The sequence below is a fragment of the Passer domesticus genome, chromosome 3 (assembly GCF_036417665.1).
Source record: "Passer domesticus isolate bPasDom1 chromosome 3, bPasDom1.hap1, whole genome shotgun sequence".
Lineage (NCBI taxonomy): Eukaryota > Metazoa > Chordata > Aves > Passeriformes > Passeridae > Passer > Passer domesticus.
In genome coordinates this window covers 10,067,957-10,084,811 of record NC_087476.1, presented here as the reverse complement: position 1 = coordinate 10,084,811, position 16,855 = coordinate 10,067,957, and the positions used below count along the sequence as shown (strand labels likewise).

The 16,855-nt window shown below is 42.3% G+C and overlaps 1 long non-coding RNA gene across 2 annotated transcripts; it reads right to left on the bottom strand.

Moving 5' to 3' along the window:
* Positions 1–3,542: 3,542 nt before the first annotated feature.
* LOC135295950 (uncharacterized) lies at positions 3,543–15,853 on the bottom strand. Of its 2 annotated transcripts, none has more exons than XR_010357988.1 (3): positions 15,593–15,853; positions 13,717–13,810; positions 3,543–7,882 (listed from the first exon to the last, which is right to left on the bottom strand). It is a non-coding gene; the product is annotated as an uncharacterized LOC135295950 (long non-coding RNA). The 2 variants fall into 2 exon arrangements; XR_010357989.1 differs by lacking the exon at positions 3,543–7,882 and adding an exon at positions 10,945–11,383.
* Between the last annotated feature and the right edge of the window lie 1,002 nt (positions 15,854–16,855).

Genomic DNA, 16,855 nt, shown 5'->3' with positions numbered 1-16,855 from the left:
ATAACAATCTGGTTTCTCACTTCTCAGCACAAACTTATAAAATAAAACCACAGCAGCAGCAGTGACAGTGAAACTCCACATCTACAGAGCAGACTGCGCTCATATAAACTGACATGGAATGTGACTTACGAAAGGAAAGAAGGAGAACTCTCCATCCATCCATCCATCCATCCATCCATCCATCCATCCATCCATCCATCCATCCATCCAGATTTGTTCTCAAGCAGCATTTGAGGGAAGACCTAAGTCACTGCCTAAACTGAGGTCTGTCTGTCGCCTCCAGGCCTGAGTTCATGGGCATATTTCAGTGATTGCTTTAGAAAACTGGATGCATTTTTCTGAGCTGGTTTTAGTCAGACACCAAGCAGCTATTTCTTACTTTGGAGAGATGTTGTACATTGTCCAGCTCTCAGGAAAAATTTTATTTGGTTTTGATTGCCTCATACTAAAAAAGAAAAAAAAAAAAAAAGAAAAAGAAAAAAAAAAAGAGTTCTTTCCCTCAGTCAACTGTGAACACTTTAATGGAATAGTTCTGGATTTTGCAAGGGGAATGCTTGCTGGAGGAAAAGAACAGCCCTCTGCTTTCACTTAGCAAACTATGAGTTTTGTGCAATAGCAAGACCTCAGCTGAAAACACAGTTGATTAATGACACTGTGCTCTGGAATGGTCTCTATGGATTTGCAGCTTGCCCATGTACATAGGTACAGTGCTAACCAGTGCTTGCAGAGCACCAGGTGAGGATGCATCACTGACTGAAGAAGTACAGCTCCTAGGAACACAATGAGACTCTTGAGCATTACAAATTTTACTGCCACCTGACAGCCATCTGCCTGCCCTAGTGCCTAAATCTCTAGGTAGGAGCCAGAGCTTTTTAGCCCAATGAGAATCCTGCCCCTGTAGGATTTTAAGTAATTGGTAGGTGCACTCCTTCTTCTGGGTCAATGGTTCTTTTACTTCTCCCTTTGTTCCTTCAATAGTCAGCCTGAAGAAGGATTTGCCCTAAAGTTGTGCTCCTCCCATTCCCTGTGAGTACACAGGGGTAGGGCACAGAATGGGAAGACAGAAAACCCTCCCAAGCCGCTTCTCTTCTTGAGGAACACATACTGGGGTACAGAAATTATTCAGAACTGGAGTAAAATCAAGTCCTAGGCAATGATTAGGCAGAATACAGGGTGATAAAGACCTTTTTCTATTGCAGCTACTCTCTGCCTGGTTTGGGCAAAGTGGAGATGGGCTTTAGGTCAGTGCCTGGAGTTTCTGATTGCTTAGTTCCTGGCCATCAAGGATATCTAAGCCATAGGGAACAGCAGTCTCAGATGTTTGGGTGTTTGGGCTAGTTAAACATGGTCCCCAGCTGAAGTGGGATGCATGATCTTTGTGATACTCACACTGACAGTTACACCTTAAGAAACCAACTTTGGGAATGTCTTGACATTAATCTTTCCATGACTCTCTTTTTCATAAGAATATTGCTTTTGTGTGAGTATGAACTCTTCAGAATTATGCCCTTCTTTGCATTTATATGGCTATCAGATACAGCTAGAACTTGCAAAGCCAAGGATTTAGACTGATGATGGTGTGAAGAGTTGGGTAGAAAAAACATAAAGCAGCTGGTATTTTTTAGAAGTGGAAACATTAATGCTTAGAAAACTTGGAAAACACCCAGGATCTCCATAAAGTCAAAGAGTATGAGAAAAAATACAAAACCTTTCTGCTGAAGTGAAAAAGACATTTCAGATGACAGATAATTCTGTAGGACTAACATTCATGAAAACATTTCCCTTATTGATTTGCACTAGGAGTCGTGATATGAAAATTTCATTTTTCAAGACAATTAGGCAGTATGAATTCAAGTGAATCAATGAAGCTGAAATCCTACTTTTTCTTGAAACAGAATGAAATTTCTCTGAGATCAGGTGGGGCTAGGATTTCTGCCTGGGACTACAGTTTATGCTGTCAACAACAAACAGACAAACAAACTGTAAGAAATATGAGCAGTTAGGTGGTTTTCTAAGCTTTGCCTAGTTAAAAAGGTAACTGATCTCATCCCTTCATGGTATTACTGCATATTTTTGCGTTGAAAACTAAAAATATATACCCAGATGGGGCTGTTAGTTTAGAAGAAATGCAGTGAGGATTCTGCTTGGATACAGCCTTGGATTTGCCTTGACTGAATTACAGCCACTTACATTTTCTCTAGAAGACTATTTGGCAGAAAGACTTAACTGTGGAATTGTTTGCTTTTAACCAATGATTACAAATCATGCACATAAAGTCATTTTTTTAGATCATAATCATGAATGTCACACAGGAAATATGAAACTGAGAACAACAATAGTCAGAGATCACAAATATGCCAATTGTTATGAGCTCCCAATTTGAGATTCTGCTTATTGAATGCAAAAAACCCACCCACCTTTAAGAGAGCTATTGGAAAGAGCTATTTGAAAAGAAAATATGTGCAATATTATGTTAAATACTGCTACTACTGCTACTAAACCCAATTTTTAAAAGTCAAAAGAAGTTATCTTTCTGCCCCCAAATTCCCAGAAGTGCTTCACCAAGTCTGAATCTTTTCACTGTTATGCTTGTATGGAAAGTTGAACTATGATTTCCTGTATTCCAGAGCAAAGTCACACTGCTTGTTAGCTTCTGAACCCCAGCAATCTCTGATCTCTGCATGAACTGTTGATTTCCGTGATTTAGCATTTGCCTTAAATTGAACACTGATGTTATCAGCAAACTGCTGCAGCAGGGTTTATCTCTTTTTGCAGTGGCCATGCAATTTATCAGGCAGCTGTCAGGCACAATTGGAATACACAGACCTACAGATAAACACAGCATCACAGAAAATAAAAGACCATATCCATGCCCATGCACACTCTTCCCTGCAGTGCAGCATAGCTCTGCAGGTAACTGCATCCCTGTTTGATAAAGTACATAGACTTTTATGTATTATGGATTTCAGTGGAAATTTACAGAGCAGCTAAGTCCAGTTGCTGAATAAGAAATATTTTCTTGCCTAGAAAAGGGCAAGGAAGCTGTTGAAGGGTCTAGAGAACAAGTCTGATTAGGAGCAGCTGAGGGAGCTCAGGGGTACATCATTACTCTCTTCATGCCCAGGGAAGCTGTTGAGTCACCATCCCTGGAAGTATTTAAATGATGTGTAGATGTGGCATTTGGGACATGGTTTAGTGGTGAACTTGTTGCTGCTGAGTTAACTGTTGGGCTTCATAATCTTAGATTTCTTTTTCAATCAAAATGATTCTATGATTTACGATTGATTTGATAGTATTGATTGCTTGGTTGGCTATATTTCAGTGCTAATGGATAGATAGGAGATAGTATTTTTGTTTTAATGTTTTCTCTTTCAGATGTGATTGTACAATATGCATGGAAATGCACATCTCCAACAACTTTAAGTTTCTTAAAATAATTGCACTCCTAAAAATAGAAAAGGAAATTCTCAATTTATTTCTAGACCACAAATACAGAATAAAACTACAGACTTAGAGTGGGTGGTTCCATCTTCCTGAAGTATTTAAAAGTGTGACAGAGAATTTTGACTCAGAAATACTTAGATTAATAGTTATCAATTTCCCAATACCACATACTTATGGTAACTTGCACATACTCCTTGAGCCCTGATTCTGTCTTGGAGGAGAGAAAGAGAGGAAATGAAACTTTACCAACAACACATAGACCATTGATAGCTCAGCCTAGATTTGAAGCTACATTTCTTTCTGGGGCAGTAAGTGGCCAACCCACCTCACCAGCCCATAGTCTTTGTACTGTGCTGTTGCTCCTTGTACCCTCACCACCAGCAGTAGGGAAGTAGGAGCTGCTGGATGTTGGTGATTCTGGGGGCTATCCCTTGTTTGCACCTGCCTTTCCCATGCAGTGACCATAAACAGAAGAGCTTGGCAGCAGGATCCCTCTCTCCTGATTGACAGAGGACAGAATAGACAAACCTGCCATTGTCGGACACGTTACCTGTGAGTAACTTGCCCTTACTTGGGGGATAATTTCTCAGCAAACACAGAAACTCTTGGTAGGCTGCTAACAGTAGCGTGGTCCTTTGGGTAACACAGAAGTCTGGGAGAAGTTTGCTCCTGCTGAGTACAGGAGCAGGAGCAAAGGACAAGCAGGCAAGGTGAGAATGGCAATTACACACTTGCCCACTGCTAAACTCTGCCTGCCTGGGGGTGGCTGGTGCAGATCCCCTATCCATCCTGCAAAAAGCTATAACTGAGCCATAATAGAAGTTCTGCAAGCTGAGATGTAAGTACAGAAAATACTTTTTTTTATTCAGTCTATTAACGTCAGTGTTTGTCCTACATAAATGACTGCAGTACAGCTGGAGAGGAGCCTCTGGGAGGGCCTGTGCAGAACACAAATAATTACTTAGAGACAAGCTATCCCTGTGCGTGTTGTAACTCACTGTCGTGCCACAATGGTATTTTAGACAATTACAACACAGGACTGTACATTTTTGCACATATATATTTGCTTGACAAAACAAGCCTTTATTTGCACATGATGGGCAATTGCTTGTCCAAGCATCTCATACAACTGCACTTACACTGGGTGCAGGCAGAAGAGGTACAGAGGCCCTTGCATAAAAACAAGGGATCCCAGAAACATGCTGAATGAATTTTACTTGAACACACTGTCCTATAATTGTACTCCCAGCAGCATGTGTGTGGGGTTCCTGAAAAAGCTCTTGGGAGGGAGGGTAAGAAGAACAAAACAATATCAAAGAAAAGCCATGTGGTGTTGATGGGCTTGGAAAAGCCATTTTGCTAATTGTTTGCAGGATGCATTCCAGGTTACTGCAAGCCAAGAGGCTGCAGGGTTTGTTGGGCTGAACTGAAAATTACAGTGCTCTCTCTTGTCCTTGTCTTACTTGACTGATGGCAGACTCACATTCCCTTGGGCACTTGCAGGAATTAGGATCTGGTGTGTCCCAATGTAGGGCGTGCTGCTGGTGGGGCTTTGATCAGAGTTCAGCCTTTGTTGTTGAAAGGATATATTTAATCTCAGCAGATTCAAAACGGAGATGGGCCGTTCAATGCCATTGCCACAGGACTTGTCTCCCCTCCCTTTTCCCCAACAAAAGACGAACAAAAGCAAATGACCAGCCAAATTATGTTTTGTTTCCACCAAGTAGACTGTTATGAGTTGCTTGTGTATTCATTATTACCAAGACTGAAAGACATCATGCTGGGCTGATTTCAGAGCTGCTCCCTATTAGGAGTAGTTTTTAATGTGAGTATCAAAGTCGTCTTTCAATTACCGCCCATGACCTTAGAAAAATACTTAGCATCATACATCTGAAGTTCATGCCACTAAGCCTTGTAATTGAAGCAAGCCCAGCAAATATTCAGGAATGAATAGTGAGAACCTACCTATCCTTCTGTGTAAATCACCCTGGTATATATGCTCTGTGCTAAGTGCTTTCTTCTGTCACCAGTGCTGTGGTGCTTGGTCCACAGCTGGCTCCTTGCTAGCAGTATTTCAGATATTGCAGCATTTCAGCCTCTTTCAACTCAGAGGGACCAGGTTCAAGGACTAGATTACAGTGAAAGAATAAAAGCAATAAAGGCAGTAGCTGGCCATGTTCTGCAGTGCTGGATGGAGATTAGGTGCAATGGCAGGTACCAGTCAGCCGTGACTGACTTCATTTGGTCAGTGTTGTCACAACTGGGGATCCTGCAGGCTGTGGGGTGGAATTCTGGTGGAGCAAGCCTAAACACCAAAGTGATGGTACAGATCTGGGAGATCCCAGACATTTCAACAGGTGAGAGGCATGGTACTTCTGGGTACTGATGCTCATCATGAGATCTTATCTTCACCCTGAAAGCACCTTTCTTACCAGAGGTCTTTTCAGTTCTCTTAGGCACTGGGAGCTATTTGTGAAATGCTTCTTGCTGCCCCTTGAGTTGTTCCTGCCCTTTCTGCTTCCTATCAAAGTTCATTTTTCTCAAATGAAGCAGTGTTCCAACACCAGTGTGGGAAGTGGAGGGAATTTATGCTTTCCTGGATGCCCCTAGCATGCCATATACACATGGGATTTGTCAGTCTCATTGCTGTTGTCTCTGATGTTCCTGGGAATTTTTCTGGCCATGTCTTTAGATTGACAGGGCAGATACCACAGTTAGGATATAATAGATTAATCATATTGAATAAATGCTTTAGCTGTTGAGCTGGCACATAGCGACAGACCCAAGAAATAACTCTTCATTTCATCAGGTAGACAGACACTTTGATGGATGGGGACTCCAAGGTAATTCACTGAGGTTAATGGACTGGCATGGCAGAGGCTGACAAAACGAAGGCTTCATTCACCATTTAAAAGGGGTCCTGGGATACTTGGATTTGGTGCCAAGTGGGAGCTGGAATTAGCTTTCTGCAGAGTAATTGGGAGAGATGTCTGTTAGCTGAGAATGCTTGTGCACTACAGCAGATGTCTTCCCACCAAGCCTGGTAGCTCCCAGCAGCTGAAGGTGTGAGCAGTCTGTAGGTTAACAGGTCACTGCTAGGTCACACTTTTCTCCAGGTTCCTGGGTGCTGCTGAATGCCTTTCTGAGATTCTGGGTAAAGTGAGTGTCCCTAGCAGGTAACACAGAACTACAGATGGGTAAAAGCTGAGAGCACAAGACAGACTTGTCTGTTATTTGGGGTACAATAGGAAAAGGCTGTTCTAGATCTATGAGGAAAACAAGTGTTACTCCAAACCAGATGATTTTCAAGTGTTCAAATTTGAGGCTGCACCATAGAATATTTTTAATATTTCTGTCAGGGCACTTACAGTAACTAAAGCACTGGGTCTGAGTGTTCAGCTACCTGTTGACCCAACTCATTCCTCGGAGACCCTGAGGGAGCTCAGATAGCAATCAGCCCCAGGCAACCCCACCAGATGGGTTTCTATTATGCAAAAGAGGTGTCACAGCCTGACCCTCACACCCCATCATTAAAATTCCTCTGGAGCTACAGCCCAGTCAGGGGCAGATTCCAAGTCCTGAGGGTGAGGTCATGTCTGCAATGAGCCCATGACAATAATTGCCATTATATGGCCCTATTTATTCCCTGGGGACACATTAATGTTGCTGCAGAATGAAGCCACGGGCAATAGAAAGAGCATCTATTTGTAACTTTATGGGTTTTTTAACTTTAAGTTGTTAATCTGTTGTTTCCCATTGCCTTGGTCCATCACACTGGTAAGAGGTCATGGATTGCTGAGTTCTAGCTAATCATAATATAATATGATTATATTATATTAATTAACATAATATATACTATATTATATATTATACAAATATATTAACATAATATAAAATTCTGGCTTTAAATAAATATAAAGGAGAGCTGAAGAGACTAAGTACTTGCATCCAGCTTGTGTGTGTGTTGGTATAGTTTACACTCAGCTTTTACAGTGTTGTTGTCCTTCCATATCGTGTTTCCAGAAGGCTTGTAAATTGTTATGTTCAATAGCACAAGGGCTTGAAAAGTACCTGAGCAGGATTTTACAGAGGTCAGCTGTGTATCAGTGTTTTTGGGGATGGAGGCTGAACAGGTTTTGGGCTTAGGCCTGGCTCTAGCATAAGCTCTTTGTTTTTCTACTTCTGTTGTCTCCCAGGTGAATTTGCTTTTCTCCTTCATTATTGTTTATGTTTACAAGAGCTGTTATTCTGCTGAAATAAACCTCTGTGCTCCTGTTTAACATGAGTAATGTGAGTTTAACATGCATCACACCCAGGAAACGTGCAGACTTTTCAGCATGTTCTGTTGAAGTTTGTACTTCCCGCATCACCCGTGCATGGACATCAGGAGTGTTCTACCCCCTTAGCTGGGTCTTCCTTATTTATTGCCTTCCGTGTCCTGCAGGGGAGGAATGAAATTTTAAAGATTACTCATTTACAGTTTCTGTAGGTTCAGCATCCTTGTTGCTTTCCTGTGTGCTTCCTTTCTACTAGTAGACAACACTTTGCAGAGGGACTGGATAAAATTTTTATATCTGTGGCCATAGGCCTACTATCAGTGACAATTCTTCACTTTTTTCCACTAAAATTTACAAAAGTCCATCAGCAGAATGCCTTTTTAATACACTACTGAAGCACAGGGGGAAGAAATCTGGGATAAGAGTGAATTAGTAAGAATTTATCACCAGGACATGAGACTTAAACAGAAAATATAATTAAACCAGCATTATGTAGCCCAGATTTTTATCCAGCCATTTTTGCCATTTTGTCTGTGTTATTCAGTGTTTAAAAAACAACAAAAAAAGTTTCTTTCAGTTCCTTTCTGTTGCCAGTAATCACACTGGACATTTAAAACAATTTGACAAAATGTCAAAACAATTTGACATTTAAAACAATTTGACCTTTATTCCCTTTATGCCAGAAGAAAGCAGAATTAGCTCCAGGTATTTTGTGCAGTGAGTCTGGTCAAAGAGAGAACATTTCTCTCTCCAGATCCTAATTTGCTTTTCTGTTTGTTTGGGGGCTGAGTGAGGAAGTGATTTAAAACAGTAGATTACTTAAAAATTTATATTCTTTCATGATATATGAATACCTGCTCCCCCCAGCAAGGAATTAGCAAGGAATGCTAATGAGGACTTTAGAGAAGGTTTTTAACATAGATCACAGCATTCACCCTGATGTGCTCCACTCAGTTCTTGTCTCTGCATGGTTACTGAGTGTCCAGGTTTTTGTACTGGAAGAGAAATTTATGGCTTTCTTGCTTTATTCATTCCCCTTTCACATAATACTCCTTGAGGTGGCTCTGAAGATAAATCTTGCTTAAGCTTCAGACATAAATCAGAGTTGGGGTTGATGTGCACTCAGAAGATGTCAGCTGTCCATAGCTTGTGTTTGCAGCCTGAGCAGCAGTGAACTGCTTGCTGCAAATTCAGAGAAAGCCTCTGCTTCCCACTGCAAATTCTTTCCCTGGGCAATTACAGATCCATGGAAACACTGTGCATGATGCACCAAGAGTTAAAGTTTTTAATCTGATTTTATGTGAGTCTCTGCTTTGTTGCTATCCTTTGTCTGACAATTACTGTGCAATGCACAGGCAGAGCTTCAGTGCCATTTGTGCCACTGTGTTCATTGGCATGGGCCATTCTGAGCTGATAAAACACAGCTTGTGCAAAACATTCAGCAACAGACTGGCCCCAGCCTTGAGTCTTATGTGTCATCTGCACTTCAGATTCCTGAGGATTTGCTGCATTTAGTTCAGGGCTTGTACTCACAGTACCTTTACCAAAAGAGGGTTTAGTTTGATTGGTCTCACAGCTCGGCTGTGTATTTGGCAGCAGCACCCACAGGTATCAAGGGGGGTGGGTCTGAGGGCAGCAGAGGAATGGGCAATGGGCATTTCAGACATCTGGGCAAGTGGGTGCAGCAGTGGCTGAGGAGCTCTGTAAGTGAGGTGTGAGCTCACCACAAACCACACAGACACTCTGAAATATTTATTAAAACTGTGAACGTTTCATGGCTCTTGCAAGCAAACCCACACACACAAGACAGGAGTCAGGACACTGCATGAGGGGTTTGGGTGCCTGTTCCTCACCATCACTACTGCCTGCTTCCACACTGCCAGAGGTTGTTATCCTATGCTAGGCTGTCCCTGCGTGGATTATTGCACCAAAGTTTCCCATGGGAAGCTTTCACACAGCAAGACACTTGAGGTGTTCGTGCTTTTTGGAATGGGGGCAAGGTTCCCCAAGAGTTCTCTGTAAATCACATCCTGGAACACTTCTCAGGCTCTACTCTTCCCAGCAGGTCTCCCCCTTCCACATCCTCCTGAAATCTTAGAGTCACTTCTCAGCTCTGGATGTCAGTTTGTCCAGATCCAGTCAGAGCCATTCCTAGTTTATATTTATTTAAAACTGCTGTAACTAATCACTGCAGCTTTCTTTCCATTTGTCACTGAGTTTAAAAGTAGACATTTGGTGCAAGCTGGATTTGTTCCAAGACACATATTTCTGGCTTTTTAAATAGAGTAATTTTTCTCCATTTGTATAATATTTTAGAGGAGTTGTATAATTATTTCTTATCTTGATCAATATATCATCAAAGTGGAAATCATAACCATCCTTCTGCTTCTTCTTATGAGATATTTTTTCCATCTAAGAATCTACAATAGCATATTTACTTTTTCAACCAAAATAAATATTGCCCAGCTCAAGATCCTCTTCTGAGAACAAGATTATCTAAAGATTTTCCAGTATAGCTCTCCAGAGAAAAAGGCCTCAGACTTTGCTGGTCAGAGGAATGGATGGTGTAACGGCATCAGTAGCTCACTGATATCTGTATGGTTTGCATGAAAATCACAAATTTACCACTTGATTTGTGTTCTCCTTTTGCAAATTGTGTTCCAACTGGCTTCAGCAATGGATGCTGGACAAGTTTCTAATGGATCAAAAGAGCTTGGCTCCATGAAAAAATCAGCTGACATGCAGTGCAGGAGTGGCTGGAGGAGAGAGTGGAAAGTTGATCAAAATATTTGAAAGATGTGAAACTGAAAAAGGAGACTGGGGTCTGGTCACTGAAATTTTTATTGTCGTGGAAAAACTGTATTTCTCTTCCGGTCATCATTTGAACTGTGGTGATAATCCACCTTCTCCATCAGCTGTTTGCCCAATTCATAGGAGTATAATTTTGCAGATATTGGAGATAGGCACCAAGAGTGTCTATAAAATTGGAGACAAATTTGAGAATTTGACTGTTCAATCTGAATATTGATCATTTTAGGCACTTTGAAAATGACCAGCCATGCTTACAAGAGAAAGAGGTATAGTACTGGCTGAAAAAAAATTACTTTCTTGAATTGAGTGAGGCTGGGAAGGACAGAAGCATGAGAGGCAGCAGAGTGAAACATTCTGCTTGGAAAAGGAAATATAAAAATTTGCAGAATATGACGACATAAAAGGTTGGACTCCAACAGAAAATGTTACCAAGCACTTCTGGGTATGTGTCAGCCTGACTGCCTGCTGGGACTGGGACTTACAGGGGATGGAGTCTGCTGTCTTTGGTGTTTGCTCCAAATCACAGACTCTTTGAGCATTAGCTTTCCCTACCTGCACAAGGCAGTTATTTGAGAAAGGGTGTTGGCTTCTCTTTGTACTGCTGTGCATGGGAGCTCCTTGAGATACACCACTGGTCTAAACCTCTTAGCTTCAAATCTTTTGCAGATCTCTTCTCTTATGACATGTGAAGTATTGAAAATCACTCTGTGCACCACCGTGTCTGCACTGTTGTGCAAGGGAGAGCTTTGGTGCACTGTAGCAATTCTTGTCTGCAGGAGAGGAGCTGTGAAATACTACAAGCAGGTAGGTGTGCAATAGAGCAAGACAGTAGGTACAGCTCCCTTGGTTACCTTCACCAGAAAAAAAAAAAGAGAGAACATGAGCTCAGTGTGCATCTGTGATGGATTATGTGCAGCCACATGATGCTGAAGACCACAGGATCCAAAAAGCTCTACTCCCCTGGGATCACCAGCAGCCCTAAGGGGACACCAGGACAGTGGGATGAGCCTGGGTTGAGCCATCTTTGACTCAACCAGTGCATTTTCCATTGTCACTGAAAGTTTGCCCCAAGGTGCCAGTGGCTGCAGAGCTCTTTGCTGGAATGGCCTTTGTGCAGCAGAGCCTTTCTGAGGCTGAGGGGCTGGGATGGCAGAGCATGGCTGACAGCCTGGCCCTTGGGCTGTGACACTCCACTTGAGCTGGGTTTTGAAAAGATTCTGCCTTCCAGCAGCTCTTTGAACCCTGTGGTTAAAAGTGATGAATGGGTGGCCAGTGAAAAGACCTAGAAATAAACCACTGATTCAATTATGAATGAAATTGGCCTAGCCAGCACTATTAAAATAAATATTTTGCCTTATATTGACTAGGGAAGGGAGTGATTTTACAGCTGTGTCCACAGCCAGGGTGATGCAAGAGAATTCAGTTGAAGTTGAGCAAAAGCTGTTGCTGAATGTGGGAACATGTTCTGGGTGATGAAACACCCTTGGTCAGAAGAAGCCTTTTGCTTTTGGGTAATTTAATAAACTACTGGATAACACATTGCAGAGAAGTCATAATTTTTCAGATCTCAGTCAAATGCTTCCCTTCCTGGCACAATTCTTACATGCTGTTGTTTTCGTTATTATTATTACTATTATTATTATTATTATTGTTATTATTATTATTATTATTATTATTATTAATATTAGTATTATTAATATTAGTATTATTATTAACATTATTATTAACATTATTATTATTAACATTATTATCATGTTATTACACATTTCCTACAACTTTCTGCTCTGCCATTGAGTATGCCATAAGGGCAATGGTAGTTCCACTCAGCATAGCACATGCTTGGTTTCCTGGGACAGCATTTGAGCAGCCTGACTGACCTTCAGGTGAGCACCATGGTATGAATAAGGTGTTTGCATCTCTTCAAATTAATGCTCTGGGGTCTTAGCAGAGCTGAGAATATGCCACTGCATAGATTCTGCTCACTCTGTGTTGGAAAGGAGCTCAGAGAGCTGAAGAGGTTTCAAATAGCAAAGCAATGCTGTTGGATACAGTGAAGATGTTTCCTGTCACCCCCCAAAAGGGAGCAGGTTTTGTGCTGTGAAGCCCTGGCAGGAAGTGCCTGTCCTGTACCTGAAGGGAGACCCTGGAGGACACTCTCAGCTCAAAGCTGAGCACTCAGCCATGTAAACCACTGGAGCTCCAGGGGCACTGAATGTACCTCGAGGGACACTGGATAAAGAGATGGTCACAGATGTGACCTGAGAGAGAAGCATGGTCTCACACTGCACATCCACACAGCAGCTCCTGGAGAGTTAGGGGACTGCTGCTGGTGAGCAAGGGTGTTCACTGCACTTGACAGACATTAGAGTTCATAAGAGTGGGTAGGAACTGTCATGAAACTACACCTGAATGTTGTCTGTGTGGGTGACTTTGGTGGCAGCTCTCAAACTTGTTACATTTCTAAGACTATTCACACCATCTCTGTTCTGGTCAGTGATAACCACCTTAGTAAAACTCTACAGAACAGATGTGCAAAGTAAGACTTGCTGAACAGGAAGGAATCACAGAATCAGAATTTACCACGTTTACATTACAGAAAAAAAAAAATCTCAAAATCATGCAAGAACCCAAAATGAGGGCAAAGAGAACTAAAATCCATACTGAACGCTCAGAGTCATATTTCCTACTCTGCAGTCTCCTCTCTGCCCTATATCATCAGTATGGAAATCCAGGGAAGTAGTTTGTTTGTTTATTTGTTTTTGTTTGTTTCTTTGAGCTCCATGCTGCTCTGAAGTTGAAGGAGTGCTGCAAGACTCATGAAGTGCTTGGTAATTGAAGGGCAAAGGGTACAGCTAATAATGTTGTCTATTTGAAGAAAAGGCAGAGTGGATTTGGATGGATGACAGATATTATGAAAGCAAGTGCTTGTTTCTGTGTGTATTTGTGTGTGTGCAGTCTGTCCTCTATCTAGTGACTGTGCTCAAGACAAAAATGGGACTAAGTTCAAGGGTTAAAAAAAAAAATCCCAAAGCATAAACCAAAACAAAGGTCATTCTACTTTTTGCTCATTATACTCCAGCTACAAGATCTTCTCTAAAAACATTTAAGAAAACTCTGTGTCAAGGCATACATAAAATATTAGAATTCCAACCTAAATATCAGAATAATTTTACAGCTGCTGTACCTCAAGCCACCCATTTCCAGGAGTTTCTTTTCAAAGATGCCCTTTTCATCATGTGAAATGGATCTTTCTTATTCCCTTGCTGCCTGCAGAATGCCTGGGAGAAACAGAGCAGTTAATGGAATTAAATATGAGGCTCATTTCATCCCCTAAAGAAATTAATTTTTCCCACTTGCATTTTGCTCTGCAGTGACTGGTGTGGCACCACATGATCCTCATTGCAGGAGCCCTGCTGCCTTTGAGCAGCTCAGATAAAATGGAGGGGAGGCATAGGAGGGGAATTCCTGTTTGGTTTCTATTTTTAATGTATTTTGAATGTTGTCTATGCATCTAACCTTATGCATCTCTAGAAAGTGTCCTGGCCAGGACTTTCTGAAAAAGGTGAAAGTCCAAGACCAACCTGTGTTTGAAGATTTCAGAACTAAACCCAACCAAAACAGCACTCTCAGCAGTTCCCATTAATATGGAGTTGCTTGGGATTGTCATCATTGGGCTAAATTCTGGTTCCTCCATTTCATTTAGTGCCTACTCACCCCAGCATGTTAGCCACTGATGGAAACTACTTCTGAAAGCTCAAAAACCAAAGTCAAGCCCTTAAAGAAATGCATTCCCAGATTAATCAGATGTGAGATGCAGGGGGTGAAGGTCAAAGCTGCAGCTGGCCAGGCCAGATGTACCCAGACCAGAGCACCTGTGCTCATGAACAGATCATTTCAGCCCAGGAGGGGGAACTCATCCCCCTCCACACCCAGGGGATCTTGCTTTCTAGCCATCTTCTCCTGGCTCTCTGAGATATAATTTGCTTTTGCTTTAAACAGAACATAATTTTGACCAACAGTGAGTTTGAAACCAGGCAATAGTGGCTTTAAAGAGAAAATATGGTAAATAAGAAGCTGGAAATTGTTTCACAATAAGTACCTGGGGCCACAATGGAGCCAAGGGGTGATGTGTGCAGGCTGTGTGTTGTAACTTGCTGTCTTGTTGTCTCTATGTTTGTAACTCATCCTAAAGATATTCCTGGAACACTCCACACAAAATACTGACTTCTTTAGTGAGAGACGTCAAAAATCATGTACTGTTAAATTTCACTCATTAATTGTAACCTCAAGAGCACTCACTTGCAAGTGTATCCCTGGCCAGCCTGTCAGCAGCCCCACTCTAGAGCAGCTCCAGGAAAAGATGAGGAGTATTTTAAGCCCTGATTTGGGTACCCCTTTTGAGGTGTCTGGGTTACAGAATGTGCAATGTTATGGGGGCTGAGCTCCCACAGCAGGGCTGATCCCAGTAAGAGGGTTCTGTACAAACAAACGTCCTGACATTAAAACAACTTTGACAAAGTGAAAAAATAAATGTAGAAAATATTTTCTTTCACATTTTTTCCCAGTGCCTTTCTCTTGTCCCCAGAGTAACAAGCTAAGCTAAAGAGCTTTCAGAGGTTTCAAGTAGGAGTTTTCCATTCATATTTTACCTCTCTTGCACCCTCATTTTGCTTTTTATTTTTTTCAATAAAGAAAAGAATAATCAGAGAAGAACAAAGAGGGATAAAAAACAAATGCTGAAATGCAGCATTTTGTTCCCCTGTGCTGGGCTCATTCTATGGAATTTGTTAGAGAATTCATTTCTTATGATATGCAGGAGACTGGGTGAGATTCCCTTCTGGGCTGGCTTCCCATGACACTGGAAATTTATGTAAAACTTAGGAAATTCTTTAAATAAGGGCAGTTTCTGGAGCTGGAGAAACCTGAAAGCTTTCCTTTGGCCCAGTGAGCATAATATAGGCCAGTGAGCAAGAAACTGGTGTGAAAGGAGTGAGGAGGATTTTATTTGTGACCACTGCTGGTTGTAGGGAGAGAGCCATGGGCCCTCTTTCTCAGATTACCTTGAACCCAACTGGGGTCACCTTTCCTTCCACTCCCGTGAGTTCTACCACAGCAATGGCATGGTTTGTCTATGAAGGACAGAACCCATCTCTATTTTAGCCCAGTTTCTAGCCTGGAGGCTGGATCCCGTCCCTCAGAGGGCTGATGTGGTGAGGGTGCAGGGTTAAGATGCTGTGCAGACGGACTCACACGGGTTTCTCCCGTGGAGCGGGACCTGCTGCTCGCACCTCAGGGACGTGTGACACAGCCAGCACCTGTCCTCTGGGCTGGCTCTCCGCTCCCAAAGAGCCCTTCAGCAGTGCCTCGGAGGGCAGACAGAGGTGGCTGCTGGCAGGGCAGGGCAGACAGAGCCGGAGCCCCAGCTGCGCCCGGGGCCTGCCCGGAGCTGCGGGCGCTGAGTCACTGCTGCAGGCCTCACCCCCCGACTGCTGCTTGTCGTGCCTGACCTGTCTGGGGGCCTAAAGCAGATGGTTTTGGCATCAGTCTCCCATGGAGATTAATTAGCTTCAAGTCCCTGATCTGGTGAACAGCTAATGATCTGTGCAAAACTGAAAATCGTCGACTGAGAGAGCTGAAAAAGCCGGCAGCCTAATGAGCACTTGGTGCCTCCGAGAGCCCAGCGGCCGGTCCCCTCTGCAAACCACAGCAAGAGCGGCTAATCTGATCCTAAATCCCTTTCATCCTAGGTGAGAGCCCTAACCACAGCCCTGTGGGCTGTCTGCCTGTCTCTCTGCTCTTTCATTTCAATGAAAGCAGTAAAATAACTCTTTTTTTCTACATATGGAAATGGGAGTAATTTCTGAAATCCCAGGAATATTTGCAAAGCAGGAAAAGTGTTTCCTGCCCAGCCACAGCCACAGGTCACAATACAGTCTCTCTATAATTGTACACTATGCTCAAATGTGTTCACTTTTATGAATGTATTGGTTTTTTTTTAACTTCTACAGGTTTATTTCAGTGTGAGAGCAGCCCCAGACCTGATGAATATACCTTTGTGTGCAGTTCTCCAGCTATAGTAGTTCTAGGTTAACACTTGTGGACTTAAAAGCCAGATGAGATCTTGGGGAAACTTCATGAAAGTAGTCTATCTGTCTGGAATAAGAGCCCAGAGTTTGCAATGTAAAATAGTTGCTTATGAAAAATGCATTCTTCATAAGTGAAACAACATAATCCTCCTGGCAAAAAGCCAGAAGTTGAGTTTCTCTTCCAAAAGCTGTCAAAGAGCAGACAACAGAAAAAATGCCTGTCACATTTTTAATTTC